We start from the raw sequence: 16,578 nt of genomic DNA on the forward strand, positions 1-16,578 counted from the left end.
GGGTTGGGGTTATTAGTTAGAAAATATAGTTTTTGAGAAAAAGAAGTAAGGAAAGTTTAGGGTGAGGGTAGCATGTCTAGAAAGTATATTTTAGGGGTTTTCAGCAATTTTCCCTAGAAATAACTCACAATGTCCCGAAGCCTCTGGAAGTCAATGGAAAATTAATTTGATACAAGTGCATATGACCGGAAAAGATTTCACTACTCTTAAGCACGAAAGCTCATAGATAAATCTGGTAATTGCATATTCTTCAGTATTACTTATTGTGTCATTTCTTGTGCCAAACTTTTATAAACTTGAGCTTAAAAATCACAATAAGTGCATGTGTCTCATTCAGAGTTGAGTCCAAGCTTTGAAGTCCAGGCTTTCTAAAAGGTTTGGACTTTCAAAAAGACTAACCTTACACTCCTTACTTTGGGTGGCTATGATTTCCTACGCCAGCACAAGGAGCTGCAATGAATCAATATTTCCTTGCCAGAAAAAATGCAAGAGTTCTACCAATTTTTCAATAGTAATAATGTGTTTGTGTCCGAGTATGTGTGTGTGTGTGTTGTGTGAGTGTATCTGTAGGGATGAGAATAGGTCGGGTAGGGATCCCTGACTTGAAAATCCATGTATGGGACCCGGACCCGATCGGGTCTAGAATATCTTACCAGACCTATACCTGACAGGACCCGACCCAATTGTACATAGAAAAATTAAAATTTTAGCTAAAAACATCAACAATTATGTGTACCTAAAAATTATCAAAAAAATGTTTAAAATTATCCAAAAACATGTACCTAAAAGGTATGAAAAAACTTTCAAATCAAGAGAAATAAGCCCATATGAACATATGATTCAAATCAAAGGGGAGGCCCATATCATTACAAAATCTTGAAATAGTTGAGACCCAATAACATTACATCAAACTAAAATTAAATATTCATAGAATTTCATCCTTCTGACACCCAATATCCTTAGATAAATTTCATAACAAGAGATCGTAGATCACTGCATCCACTTCCACTTCTAGCAAACCCTTCACTGCTCTTGAATCCTAGCAAGCCTACAAATCAAGAGATGTTAAATCAATACAAAAGTCGAATGTTGCAGAGAAAGAAAAATGTAACAGTGTCTTAACAAACTGTTAGAAGTGTATTAAGATAGAAATTTTTTAACAACGGTGTATTAAGATAGCAAATTGTTAACTACAGTGTGACTCAATAAGAAAAGCATAAGAGGCTTGCACAGGCGAGTCACGCACCATACCCTAGCCACTGATCCACTAATGGTGACCAGGCCTCTTTCATACCATGTTTTGGTGGCACCCACTTGAGAAACTTTCTCCAATTTTTATATAATTTTTAGTACAAAAGTTGGTTCTCTCTCTCTCTCTCTCTCTCTCTCTTTCTCTCTCTCTCTGTCTCTCTGTCTCTCTCTCTTTCTCTCTCTCTCTGTCTCTCTGTCTCTCTCTCTTTCTCTCTCTCTTTGTCTCTCTGTCTCTCTCTCTTTCTCTCTCTCTCAATTTTGTATGCTTTTCAGCACAAAAATGGTTCTATATCTCACTCTTACATGACTTCTACAAATGTGCAATAGAGGACGGTTTAGTAGCAACACACATAAATATGTGGATTTTAGTCCAGCTATGAGTTTGGTTTGTGTGAAAATGTTTTTTAGAAAATATTTTCATATGAAAAAACTCTCTCATGCAATCAAGTGTTTAGAATATTTTTACATTAATTAATTGCCAATTGGTGTGAAAAGGTACACTAAGACCAATTGATATAAAAATATTCTCACATTTGACCGCAAGAGAGAATTTTTTCATGTGAAAATATTTTTTAGAAAACATTTTCATGTAAACCAAACGTGCTGATCGTCCTATAATAATTTTATGGTATTTAAGGGGACCAATATGTTAGCTACCTCAGTTTGGAGATGGCTTTCATGCTAGAAGCAACTTAGTATCCACTGCTTCGAGTAGTGAAACTATACATACCATCTATTTATTCATTCCAACCCATGTTTTGACTGAAAGCGTTTCAAATTTTGCAAAATAAAGTATGGCTTAAATTCATCCACCAAAGGGGACATATCAGCTCACTACAAAAAAAAACAATAACAAGTGCCCTTCTTTTTTACATAAATATGCAGCTACAATTCAGCAGTCAATCGTCAAATAATGGAAAGATTAAAATTACACTTCATCATCATCATCATAATATTTTTTCAATTAATCAGGGTTGGCTACATTAATCGTGGTCTGCCATTCAGCTCTATTAAGGGTCATATCCTTAGTGAGGCTAAAAGTCCCTATATTTTTTCTCTCTACTTTCAACCATGTCCTTTTGGGCCTACCCTTTGTCCTTTTTAGCATTCTATTTGAACTAACTCGCACTTCCTAACAAGTGTTGTATTAGGTCTGTGCGACAGATGGCCAGACCACCTAAGTCTACTCTCTCTCAACTTATCGCCTATTGGTGCCACAAGTAAAATTGGTCACACTTACCACTTCAAATTGAGAAAAAATTGTCCCAGCAGCTTCTAACAAAATACATATAAGGCAAGCATAGCTTGGAAACCCAAGTGCACTATTTGAAGGAAGATAATTAACATGACCAAGTAAAAGCAATGCTATTTCAGGTACATGTTGCTCAGGTACATGTTGCTCAGGCCCAGAGTTGCAATCACATGCAATTACACAAAAACAGGTGACAACAACTTAAATTATTGACATTAAAAAAAAAGAGGGACTCAGATACAACTAGAATCAAATGTGGGATTCATTACCAAGGTATAAAATCAGCAGTTACAATTACTATGAATTGTGGATGCAGGAACTAAGATGCTTATAGAAATGACAAGTACAACTTAGCATTTTAGAGAAAGCCGGCTATTGGAACACATTGAGATATCATATAAGAAATTAAGAAACACAATTTACATACCCAATGATCAATCACAATCCTCATCATCCTCGCAAGGTGTAGAAGCAACAAAACTACAAGACTAAGCAGGCTCACCAACTAAATTTGAAAGGAAAATAAATTGATAAGAATTAACTTGCAAAAGCAATCTAAACTAAACTTATCTTTATGATCGATAACTTTAGTAAAAAAAATGATCTTCCCGTTCAGTTGCTGAAAAAGTGCAGGTTTCTAAATGAGACTGAGGTCCATAGATATGCAGGATAGAAATATGCTATTTGCTTATATTCCATCTGGTTGTGCATCAAGTCCAAAGAAGATCTCAATCTATAATGAAGAATGATAGTAGCTCGTCGTGTTATTGGCTTTGTCATAGTCAGTTCGAAGAGTTCGGGTAAGACTTTCAAAGTGACCAACGACGAGAGAATCGAGGCTATTCTGGAAGAATCGCAGCAGTTCCCCAATCATAACGTAGTAGTTCCTCAAAAATCCAATGAACAACAATGGATTACTTAGGATCATCTTGTGAAATTGTGACACGTAGTATAATCATTACTGACAACACGTTATGCACCTAGTGCGAAATGACAGTGCAAGCTTTGTTATGTACAATTAAAAAACATACAAGCAACAATAATTTGAATATGGAAAGACTTTTTCTATATTCAACATCATTATGAAGCCAATCATGTGCACATATCAATGATTGCACTGTCTTTAGTCACATTGAGCTATGATAAGCATTGAGAACTCATCCCATTGTACTAAATGCTGACTCTGACACCAAAACATCTCGAGCCATTTTGGAAATGTCGGGAAAATTTGATTCATTGAGCTCCCACCAATTTTGGATACTGAAATTTTGATCAAATGGGAAGAAAGGTTCCTCCAAGTATAGATATAATTCTGACTATCTCAATACATTGCTTGAGCTCTCATTAATGAATGTTATAAACTCCCGTCTCAACTTATCACCAGTGTCAAAATCACTATTGAAAGAAGATGAACTACTACCCAAAATACTCACAGAGCTAAAATCTATTGGTCCATTACTTCCATTCTCCTTATAAATATCATAAATCCATTGCAAAACCATAATTGATGCTCTGCATCATTGCCATCTATTTTAGAGTAGTAGTATTGCACTACCTTAAGTTTGTTATAGCCGGGGTCCGGCACGCATGGGATATGTCTGTGGTAGAAGGTTACTCGAAAGGAAAATCTTCGAGTACCAAGTGGTAAGAGGTTCAGATGGTTTCGTCGTGGGCATGGGGGCGGCTAACTCCCAAGTCTAAATGCTTGGGCGGTTAAGCATATGTTTGCATCTTCTTGTCTTGCCCCAATTCGGAGCTGACAACAAATTGGCAGCATAACGGCCTTTTGGTGTCTCAAACCCTGTCTGTGGCACTCTTGGGCTCGGGGCCTCAAGTAGAGAAAGGACAAGCAAGTGTACCGACGTGGACCGAGTGCTAGACATCCCCAGCCTTAACGCAGGTGTGGAGGCTAGCTGAATGGACGTAGTGTGAGAGTAAGTGAGTTTGCGGCACCGGCGCCTTCCCTAAGAACCTGTGGTGCTGGTGGGCATATGGATGTGTGCATGATGCTCTTGTGTGGTGAAGGCGTCCTTGGGGCCGGCCCGAAGTGAGTGAGAGGGTTTGGCAGCAAAGGTGCCAGCCTCTCGATGAAGTGTAAGTGGTGAGGCGGCCTTGGGGCCATCATTCATGGTGTACGAGTGTGTCTTGTAGAGTGACCGGCGGCTAGGCCGCTGGTGAAGGGCATGTGGATGAAGGGTGACCCTTGGGCCACCTTGAATGAAGTGACCAGCGGCAAGACCACCAGTAGGATGCTATGCAAAACCGATGGCCTTGGAGCCACCTTGTGTGAAGTAACTAGTGTCTAGGCCTCTAGTGGGGTGCTTGTGAGAGGGGGTGGTCTAGTTATTGGCGTGTATTTTGATGCACCTCTTTCTCTATGTACATAAAAGAGGAGGCGACTACAACCATAGCTCATAGGCGTTAGATATGCCTTGGGACTATGAAAAGCCCATGCAAAATAAGCCCAATTTTGAAGATCTATTGCAAGGGCATTATCTCAGCCCCAAAAAGTGTATGAGAGTGGCCTTTGACATTCCAAAGTCCTTCCCCAAAATTTTCCCTGAGCGAGCAAAGGCATGAAGAGACAAGAAGAAGATACGGTTTGGCGTACTGCACGCTATACGTGTATAAGCTACGCCATAGTCAAAACTCCCTGAAGGTGATCTCAGATGGTCTCCAGACTACTGCAGACAACTTTAGAAGGCCGAAAAACCCCTAACTAGCAAACTTTATGTCAAAGGGACCATTCTAGGTCGTACTTTCCCAAAATAGATAGACCATTTACTATTCATCTGAGGGCAAGCAAAACTAGTTGTCTAAAATAGTAAAAAACTAATACATCTTCTCGAAAATGGGACAAGCATGCAACACTTATGTCTCATCATCCGTAACAAGAGTAAAGTTGTTACTGGGACAAGCATGCAACAAGCATGCAACACTTAAAATTTGATATGTTGTGCTCCTCAACACGAGTAAAGTTTTGACATATGCCACATATGAAACCAAAAATCAGATCAAGAGAAATCTTAGAGAGAAAATCACACAAAAACGCATTATGTAGAAAATTTGTATGCATGATGTGATTTTTCTCCAACAATCGTAACTCAAAGACTTGAGGTGGGATCAACCCAGAAATGGAAGCATTTCAATCGTGACTCAAAGAGCTTCGATTTGAGGTAAAATACATTAAGAATGAGGTCTAATAAGACACCCATCCAAGGCTCACAAATGTGCATAAATTTTGGGTTGCCAAAAAAGTGATTTTCTGAGTACTTCCCAAAAATCCCAAATGGACAATCAAAGGCCAAAAAATTGCACGATTCTCAATGCAAAATGATCATGACGACTTCCCCTTCGATTTACCAACAAAAAATATTATAATAGTGACACTTTTGACAATATCGAACAACAAAGAGAACACAAGTTTACATTGTGACCGGAGAAGTGAAAAATTACAAGAACATGATCAAAACTCCGAGACAGTAAGCAAATCTTATATCAAAACGATCATCTCGCCATAATCTACATTTGTAAAGCAATAGATAACCCAAAACATTGCCAGAAAGCCTGGAAAGAAGGCCTCAAGCCCTGTGGATGGGAAGAGGCCCCTTTTTTGGGACCTAAATGTCATATGCATGTTTTCTTAGGGACTTTTTTTTTATCATTTTTTCATTTTATGAGATTACTTTTTATTTTACTTTATTATGTTTTTAATCAATTTCTATGGATTCTAAGTGTATGCCATGTTTCAAGGGTTACCTCAATATAATCCCATACTCTGTAATGTTTAATGAGTTGTAAAAGGGTTGGAAAAAGTGAATGAAAATAGGCTTAACCTAGGAGAGGGAGAGTAGTTTTTGTTGTGCTTTCTTGAAAATCTAATACTTTTGAGAGAGGAGAGAGAAAATTTTATGTCAAAAGGAAAATATCTCTCTCCCACTATACTCCCTAGTTAGGCTACACTTCCATCCTAGGCCATACCCCATACCCCTCCATACTCCATACTACTCCATGCTCCCTACTTACCCATACTCCCTACCCATCCATATTCCCTACCTACCCATACACCACCCCTATTCATATATCTATCCCTACTCTTCCCATATCATACTCCCTTACAGCCCGTCAATGTCGCAACCTCGGGGTCCTTCAGGTTACTTAAGCCTCGTGCCTAGTACTTTTTCTATTGTTGCAAGTATTGCTTCCTAAGACAGGTGATGCGAAAATGCCGTTGGATTATTGAGTGGTCCTCTAACCTACCTAGTCTTCTAGCCTAGTATTCGTTAACCCACCTAGCCTTTTAGCCTGGCACGCCCCAACCTACTTAGCCTTCTAGCGTAGCACTCCTCTAACAACCTAGCATTCTAGCCTAGCATGCCCCAACCTACCTAGCTTTCTCCCCTCCCAACCACCTTAATGTACCATATTAAAATTTTTAATTAAGAGTATGCCACATCCCCATCTTAATGTGCTATATTAAATCAACATATTTTTTTAATTAAATAAATTAATTAATAGTAAAAAACTGTCATATAAAAGTTTTTGCTATATATTAGTAAAATGACTTTATCAGTAGGCTTTGTTACATATTAATTTTTTTTGTAGCTGCTGTACGTGTTGCCGAGAGATATTTTTTTATTTTTTAAATTTTAATATCTTTATTTTCCATTTTTAGGGTAAAAATATTTTTCAATTTTTTAATATAACATTAAAATTCAAAGGGGTTTTATTTTTGTTTTTAATCATATGATATGGAAGTTCTAATATTTTTTTAATCATATTTATTATAATATTATAATTGATAACATACATTGATAACTAAATCTTGTATTTTATTAATTTATTTACATTATAATTATGTAATATAGTATTTGTTCTTATAATTGTAAATAAGATTTTTAAAATTAGATGATATTATAGGACATTTTATATTTGTTCTTATTTGTATATTAAAATAAGTATAAAATGTAAACAAACAATTTTAATTTCAGTATATAATATTATAGTTAGTTAGGCTGTGATAATTTTAGATGAGTAAAGTGAATTAATACATGTTTGATATTTTGATGTGGTACTAATTTCACTTTATATGGGAAAGTATTATTTTTAATCTTACAACATGCAAGTGTTTTCTAATATTTTTAAGCTATTTTGATACAATATTATAATATTATATTATAGTTAATAATTATACAGATAGGAAAACAATGTCTCAGTATTTACCTATTTTTATAAAGTAATGAAAGTACATAATGTACCATTCCTAAATTTTTTTTAGAAACTAAAAGAATACTATTTTTAGAGATATATAATGATTTTTTAAAAGGTTTTTGGGACGAAACTTGCCGATTCGGCAATCTTCAATCTGACACGCCTATTTACTGCTCCAACACAGTTTTTGGGTAGCCGATTTGGGTCGTCGATCCGTTTTCTTAAACCTTGATATATATAGGTCTGATAACACTAGAAATAAGAGATAAAAAACGAGAAAAAATAATAATATGTCATTTGATAATGGGTACTCATTTGATAATGGAAAGACGGGTATAAATGGTGGGAATGAATAACACAATGTGGTACCTTGGTGTGGAAATGCTACACCAGCCCCTTTCCTAAAGTGGCAATGAGTTGGAATGGTTCAAATTCATAAACATATTAAAATATCATCATGGATAAAATTCCTTCTTATCCCAATTCGTTATCCAATTGTTGTTTTAGGCGGAAAGGAACGGTCGGGATTTCATCTTCACTGTCCACTACTCCACTTACAAAGGCGGATTCGTAGACGCTCATCTCGTATACTGCTCGGTGCATGCGCGACGAGTGTAAACAATCGGAACGTTTCATTGTACAGCATTGTTTAAGAATGTCATCTCCACCATCCCTTTATAACGACGGACGGCAGATGCGTGGTATCCCCATCCCTTGTGAGGGTTTTTACCGATATTGTCATGGCCTTGGTTTATGGAGGATTAGGGTTCCCATTTCGTGTGTTGTTTCAGGGAGGAAAAGATCTAGGGCTTCGTCATCTCAGCATGATTTCAGAGGAAGAATTGGGGTTTCACCCAATCATCGTAGCTCTCATCATTGGATCCCAGTTCAGAAGCGGAATTTACGAGAGGAAAGCTTCTCAGCGAACTGTGTACATGGAAAATAGGTGGCCCTTCTGATTTTTTCTGCGAGTTTTATGATGAATCCCAGCTCATATCTTCAATCAGGTTATGTTTTATTCTTGTGAATCATTGTTTACTTGTTCTGGTTGTTATTTGATCATTTTTTTTCGTCTTAGTTAGGATTTTAGGCATTAGGATCCATTACTGGTCTGCTTCTTTTATTATATATGGTTGCTGATTGTTTTTTCTGGTTTCACCTTGAATGTAGCTTGATTTATCCTTCTTTTTGGCTGATTTGATGCATTAGGGATATATTACATGCTAACTTTCCCTACTTTCGGTATCATTTCTGTTGTAACGCTTCTTTTTTTTCCTTTTTACTGTAAATGGAAGATGGATATTTATTGGATTTCTTCCTCCTTTTTTTTTTTTTTAAACTGATTTTAGGCATTAGGATCCATTACTGGTTGGCATTCTTTTATTATATATGGTTGCTGATTGGATTTTCTGTTTCACCTAGAATCTAGCTTGATTTATCCTTCTTTTTGGCTGATTTTATGCATTAGGTATAGATTACATGCTAAGTTTCCCTACTTCCAGTATCATTTCTGTTTGAGCGCCTCTTTTTTTGGTGTGGAATCTATAGAGCACCAATTTGGAGATTTCAGTCAGTTTCATTTTGATTGATTGAATTATTTATTTATTTTTTCAAAACTGATTTTATAAAATGAGGATTGGTTTCTTACGTATTAATTTATCATCTTCCATTTCCCATTTCCTGGTTTAATTCCTCTTTTGGGTATGAATTATACGGAGCGTAGAGTTTTTATCTGAGGTGTTCAATTTTGATTAATTGGATAATGAAATAAGGCTAGACCATTACCCATGCTATGTATTGGCAGCAAATGGAGATTGGAGAGTGGCGAGAGCAGGAAATATAGAGTTTGAGGAAAACCTCATAAAAAATCTGAAGTGAAATAGAAACTGCATTCTATCTTGTTGACACTACGGTGAAATCTAAGTCAACCATAGTACTTGTTAAGTAAATAAGTCTAACCACTTTGCCTTTTCATCCTCCTTTTTTTTTTTTTTTTTGTCCTCTTTGAGGGGATAGTTAAGCTACATGGATAGAATGAAGTAGAAGAACGACTGTTTGAACTGAAGACCTTATGTTTTGACTTATTTCAAATATATGCATGATTGGAAGAGTAGAAATCTTTAAGGGACTCTCTTGGTATAAGAATCATATTCTTGCACAATAAGGTTGTGCGATTAACGTAATCTCCAGTCCTCATCTTGCAACTATGTGCATGCAATGCAAAAGTTGCTAGTACCAAAATTTACTACAATGGTTCGAAAGTATGAAATGCATGATGGTACAACGAATACTTATGTACGGGAAAATAAAGCCAAATAAACATATCTACATCATCAAATAAGAGCCCAAAGAATACTTGCAGACCATGATCGCACTTAAGCAAATTAGAAGGCCCTCAAGACAATAAGCACGCCCTTAAAAATTTCCTGTTATGCTGGAATCCCAAGAAAAGGAAGAGATCAAGAGAGACTCAATCTCAAGCCAATTAGTAAACCCCAAGATTTTTTTAGGCTGTGAACACTCTTAACCCACCCACCCCCCACCCCCCCCCCCTGCCCCCCAAAAAAATAAAAATAAAATAAAAAACCCACAAGAAAATAAAGTTCTTAAATCTCGTGTTCTATAGGAAGTTTGAAGCTCAAGGTATTAGCTAGAACCCAATAAGGAATTGCTGATTTGCTGTATAGGGTTTTTTAGGACAAGAGCTATATGAGATTTGTCTTTGGATGGGAGGGTACCGGTTTTTGAATATTTTGTATATTTTGAAGCTAGATATGCTTATGAAGCTAGATATGCTTATTTCCACATGAATTAGGGATGGGTTGGGGGGTCTTACAGGACTGACTAACTTTAGCCCAAGTATATGGCTCGCTAATTTTGGCCTGTGTGCTAGAGCTCCTATTTAGGTAGATTGTGGACCTAAGGGGTTTGGTTTGTCTAATTGTAGTCAGATCAGCATAGCCCATCCATCATGTGCAAATGATTAAAATGCCCATGCCAAGGTAAATTTTGCAATGGCATTTTGGTCATTTGCAGTGATGCTAGTGATGAGATTTGAACTTAGGCTAAAATCGATATGGTTGTTTGGGTAAGCGTTGGGGTCCTCACTTGACTTCTGTTTGAAATTAGATTTTTAAATTATGAATAAAGTAACTATGGATTTATTATCTAAAAAGAAGGAAAGATTCTACATGGACTTGGTCCAAATAGCGCATCCTAGCTCCTTTGGGTCATTCTGGTATGGTAAGAGTGTGTCGGTTCAGAAGTGATTGGTTGGGACAGCTTGCTATGATTACTTATATACATTATTTGATTTGTAATTTGAAATTTTGGTTATACACAATTTGGCCTTCTAGAGAGACAAGTGAGTTCTCAATGACAATGGGCCTACATCAATGGTCAGCTATAAGTCCATATCTCTTTGTTTTGGTTATGGGCGAGTTAACCAGGCACCTACAAGCGGAGGTACCGTGGTGTATGTTGTTCATGGATGATACAGTCTTGATCGATGAGATTAGAGGCGGCGTCAATGCCAAGTTATAACATTGGAGAGATGCTCTAGAATCTAAATGTTTTAAAACTAGCCATACTAAGACAGAATGTATGGAATACAAGTTTAGTAGTAATAAGAATAGAAACGAGGAAGTATTTGAGATTGATGGTTAAGAAAAATCTAAAAGAGATTGTTTTTGATATCTAAGGTCGATAATCTAGGAGAGTGAAGAGATTGAGGAAAATGTCATACATAGAATTAGAGTTGGGTGGGCGCAGTGGAGATTGCATCCGGAGTTTTATGTGATTGCCATATGCTATGGAGATTGAAGGGGAAGTTCTATAGGATGGTTGTAAGGCCAGCCATGCTTTATGGGATAGAATGTTGGGTGGTCAAAAAACAACATATCCATAGGATGGATGTAGCTAAGACATGAAGGTTGAGATAGATGAGTGGCAAGATAAGAAAGGATAGAATTTAGTATGAATACATACAATGGAACGTAGGTGGGATGGCCATGTGCAACCTAATACACCGATTAGGAGGTGCAATTGGATTCAACTGGAAGGCTCTAAAAGGGCAAGGGGAAGGCCCGCACAATGTTTCAAAAAGTGCTAGGTGGGTCTTAGGCCCCCCAGTCTGCCCAGCGCCTAGGCAGGTGCTCAGAACCTGAGTGGCCCAGTTGAATCCAAATACGGATTCTGCAGTTATGTCAGTATCAGTTATATGTGTTGTAGTACATAATTCAAATTATACTACATATTAGCATTTAGCACACACCCCATAAGCATAAGCATAAGCATAATCCATAAGTCGGTTTATATTCCGTATCCAATTAAAACTTAAAATTTTCCAACCAACCAAGTTATCAAATAATATCACACCAGTACTGCAGTACACCACCATGAGGAAGAAAACAAAATTGAGTTATGAAACTATGAAAGTAATACTTGAAAACTCAAAAGAATATTTAATAGTTCAATACACAATACTTTAATCAAAGTTCAAACTTTAAAGTTTAATAATTATTCAACATTCAACATTCATCATTCATTCTCATTCGTCATCATAAAATCTTGGGTCAGCTGCATTGGCATCATATTCATTGGAGTCGACGGAGTCGTCATCCTCCTCGACATATTGATCGTCTCCGTCCTCCTCTGTCTTTTTTGAATCAGCCTCTTCTTCCTCCACTTCCTCCATCCTTGTTCTATGTGTGGAAGATCTAGTGGCCCTAGGAGGGTCCACTGATGTCCCTGAAGCATCAATGACCATGTCCCATGTCAATCCTTTATGCCCCTCGACCTTATCATCATCAATTAATCACTCCATAGCATGGTTCATATTTTTTGATCTGATGGGGTCTCTCTTATCTTTCTTAGCAAACCTCTCCTTCAAGAATCGATTGTACTTGACATAGACTAGGTCATTGAGCCTCTTTGATTCAAGCCTGTTCCTTTTCTTTTTATGAATCTAACAAAATCAAATGAAACTAATTAAAATCTAATATCTATGGTTCATGTATTATTTATAAAATTATACAAATTACCCTTACGGCCTTACCCTTCAAAAGTGCTCCAATTGCGCTCACAACCGGATGAAGAAGTGGTTAGGTTTAAGGTCCGAATGGCCAACTTTTGTAAATTTGGAGAACTACACCCATGTTGGCTCCACCAATGGGTTGTAAAGATATAGAAAAAAATCACGAATAAATAATAGAATTACTTGATTACTTGAACTTTATGAAGATGAACTTAAGAATATTATTAATACCTAGATTAATTTTGGTCTTTTGCCTCATCGCCATTGGACTCCCAAAAGACTTTAATGAGCATTTGTAATTTATCAACTCACCAGCACTTATAATATCCTGCATATCAGGATCAGGGACTAGCACCTCTACACACTCATTAAATCCATTCATAATTGTGTCATTTGTTTGTATATCGTTGTCAATATAAAAAAAAGCTGGGTTCAAATAATACCAAGCTGCATGCAATGGCCGATGTAGCTGCCTATCCCACTTCTCATCAATAATCTCCCAAACAGGCTTGTAGCGGGTTTTTTCATCATTGATATTTTTGGGCTATCTCTCTTTCGCATTTCTTCATAGCATCATATATATAGCCCATAGAAGGCTTGTCACTATCAACCATGCGAAGGACTTTGACAAGAGGAAAAATACCTTAAGAACACCCTTCACCCCTCTCCAAAAAGCCTTTGAAAGTATAATATCTCTCACCTTCTTCCCAACCTGATCCTTAGACCACTTGCATGCTCTCCACTCATCCGAGATAAACATTTGCCTCAACTGCACTCTCCTCGAATGTATGCTATCTAGGCATAAGTACCAGGTCGCAAATCTCGTGAGCCCAGGCCTCACAATCTCTTTCTTCTTTGTAAAGGTACGCATCATGCTGAAGGTGAGATAGTGGCTATAAATAAAATTTGTAACTAACTTGGCCTTCTTCACTACACCTGATATCTCGGTTAAACCGCCAAGAGCCTCAAGCATGAGGTCTATACAATGTGCTGCACATGGTGTCCAAAAGATTCTAGGATAAACTATGCGCAACAAATTAGATGCAGCAACAATAGGAGCAGCATTGTTTGTGACAACTTGTGCAACAAGATGCTCTCCAACCTCCTTGATTCCCTTCTCTATCACTTGAAATATGTAATGGACATCATGTATATGATCAGAGGCATCAATAGACCTAAAAAAGACAGTTCCTGCAGGGCAATTCACAAGCAAATTCATTTGACTTGATCTCTTCCTATCACTCCAAGCATCAGTCATAATAGAAACTCCATACTAAGCCCATGCATCATTTTTAAGCTCTACAGCTTCCTTCGTGGCACTCACTGCCTTTTTTAAAAAAGGCTCTAAAAGCTCATATGGGGTTGGGGCTTTCATCCTAGGGCCAAATTGGCCACCTGCCTCTATCGCAGTATGGAAGCTGCTTAAGCGAGCGGTATTGAAAGGAATGCCCGCCTCATAAAACCATGTAGCAAAATACTATGCAGCTCTATCTCTCTCTTCTTTCTTGATTCTATTTTCAATGGTGGTTTACTTTTTTGTTTTCTCTCCTAAAACCTCAGGGTCAGGCCGAGGTAAAAAAACTATCCATAGGGCCTCTAACCCGAGGCTTCTTAGTTCCAGAACGAGAAGCAATTACAACTCCCTTCCCCTTTCCCTTAATAATGGATTGCTCAACCTTTTGACATCCCTCCCCAATCTTTTTCTCATCACTATCATCATCATCAAAATTGACTCGAACCCCAGACTTAATCTCTGCTATAGAGGCAAATCTCTCATCTTTTTTCATTTTCATCATGTTAAAAAAATTGTTTATTTCCTCTTTAACAACATCAGGTGTTTTTTTACATGGGGCAACATCCCCCCTTGATATCGGCAAGATGTTTTTTGAACCGGTTTGTGCCCCCTTTTGTATCCTTTTCACAAAATTTGCATCTCATGCAATTTTTATTATTAGGATCTCGGTTATAGCTATATTTCCAATCGGGATCAGCACTCTTATTAGATCCCGGAGAAGACATCTAAGAAATAATGCAAATTACTAGAGCAATAAAAAAAAATCACTTATTTTGAGTTTGATTGCTCAATCTTCAAACTTCCACCTCAAAGATGCTTCTAAATACTCAAAATCTTCTAAAAAACCCCCCCTAATAACTTTGCAAAACATAAAAAAGTAGATCTAATATCAATGGGTGATGTTTTGATCAATTTTTGTTAACTTTGAGAAACCTTTCGATCCTAAAAAATTCACCAAAAACTAGATTTTTGGGGGCTTTCTTTCTCTGAATTGGCTCCAACAAGTTTAAAGGTTCAAATGAACTTAAAACCCTAATTTTTGGCCCTTAAAAACAAAAAAAAAGACCAAAATTGCCCCTACCGAAATCAATTTCTGCCCCTGGGCAGGGCGCAGGCCTTGGGTGGCCGCCTAGGGTTGGGTGCCCGCTTAGGCGGTCGCCCATGGATGAACCGCCTAGATTGGCCGCCTATGCCTAGGCCTTTCGAACCACCTAGGTGCCGCCTAAGCGCTGGGCGGTCCGCTTTTTGAATCATTGGGCCCACAAGAACATAGATAAAAGTAATGGAAAAGATAAGGTGACTTTTGGTCATACTGAGGGTATGGTCTTGATAGAGAAGAATGGAGGAACAATATTCATGTAGCCGACCCCCCAAATAATTGGGATAAGGCTTGAATGATGATGACAATTGGACCTTCTGGACTTTAAAAGTCCACAAGGCTTCAGATTTTTATTGCAACGAGTCGAAGCATTTTTGGATATCTTTCTTCCTTTTTGATTGGTACATCATATTTGTCTTTATACATCTAATCTTCCATGGTATGATGAAAGGAATATTAATCTTTTATTAGTTTTTATGTTACATTAAACTTTATGTTAGTGGTAGGCATATCAGTTTGGGTGTGGATGGTCATTTGTTCAAATCCTTGAAGTTTGTCCCAAAAAAATCAAACAAAGTTTTTTGAGCTTCTATTCCTGTTACGTGTAGGGGACCTCTTCCCCATTGAACTACCCAAAGCGGCAAAGCCCCTTAAGCTTTGGTTTAGTGGTAGAAATAATTGTTTGGATGTGGGAGGTCAAAGGGTTCAAATCCTTGAAGTTTGTCCCAAAAAACCAAACAAAGCTGGCCTACCCCTTTTTTTGAGTCGGGCCTAGGCTTAGGTGGTTAGCAATTGACTTTAGCAAGCATTCACACACGTGCACACACATATACAAACACACATACAAACACCGGCTTCTTGTCGATTCCTACTTTTTAATGCTCTAAGAATTTGGCACTTAACCATATCTAACATAGATATTCATACCAGAATCCGTGCAACATATTTTGTCCCTCAAGCTATTGAGGTGCTCCCATGAATTTAATCTCTTCAGGTCCACTAAAACTCATGACGTATATCCAAAATTATGATGGTAGAAAGAAAGCCCAATGTTTTAGGAAGTCACCATGCTATGAGTCCTAAAAAATTAAATCGGATAGAAAATTCTAAAATTTTGGGAATGCATCATTATAAGTGATAAAAAATGGAGATGTGTGTCTAGTCAGGAAGACCATCCGAGGCTATTAATGCTTATCAGTGATTTAAAACTCGGCAAGTCGCAACGGACTTGCCCGAGTTGGCACGAGAATCAGTCCTTTCATGTCGATTCTACTAAAACACGCTGGATCGCCTGGCTCTAGAGACGAATCGGCGATTCTATACAGTAAATCGCTACATGACGTTATGAATCTCCCAGTTCTTTGCCTCATGACGTCATGAATAGCCCGGTTCTTCTACAGTAGCGTGTGTATGACTTGGGCATTCTTGTAGTTTTC

The 16,578-nt window shown here is 37.5% G+C and overlaps 1 long non-coding RNA gene across 1 annotated transcript in view; it reads left to right on the top strand.

Moving 5' to 3' along the window:
- The first annotated feature begins 8,390 nt into the window (after window positions 1-8,390).
- The window catches only part of LOC110007065 (uncharacterized), a 37,710-nt gene continuing 29,522 nt past the window's right edge, over window positions 8,391-16,578 (top strand). The window contains exon 1 of the long non-coding RNA XR_002280584.2: window positions 8,391-8,721. This is a non-coding gene — a long non-coding RNA (uncharacterized LOC110007065). The remainder of the gene's footprint in view (window positions 8,722-16,578) is intronic.

This window comes from Amborella trichopoda, chromosome 13, assembly GCF_054954075.1.
Source record: "Amborella trichopoda isolate Santa Cruz 75 chromosome 13, AtrichopodaSantaCruz75HAP2 v2.0, whole genome shotgun sequence".
Classification (NCBI taxonomy): Eukaryota; Viridiplantae; Streptophyta; class Magnoliopsida; order Amborellales; family Amborellaceae; genus Amborella; species Amborella trichopoda.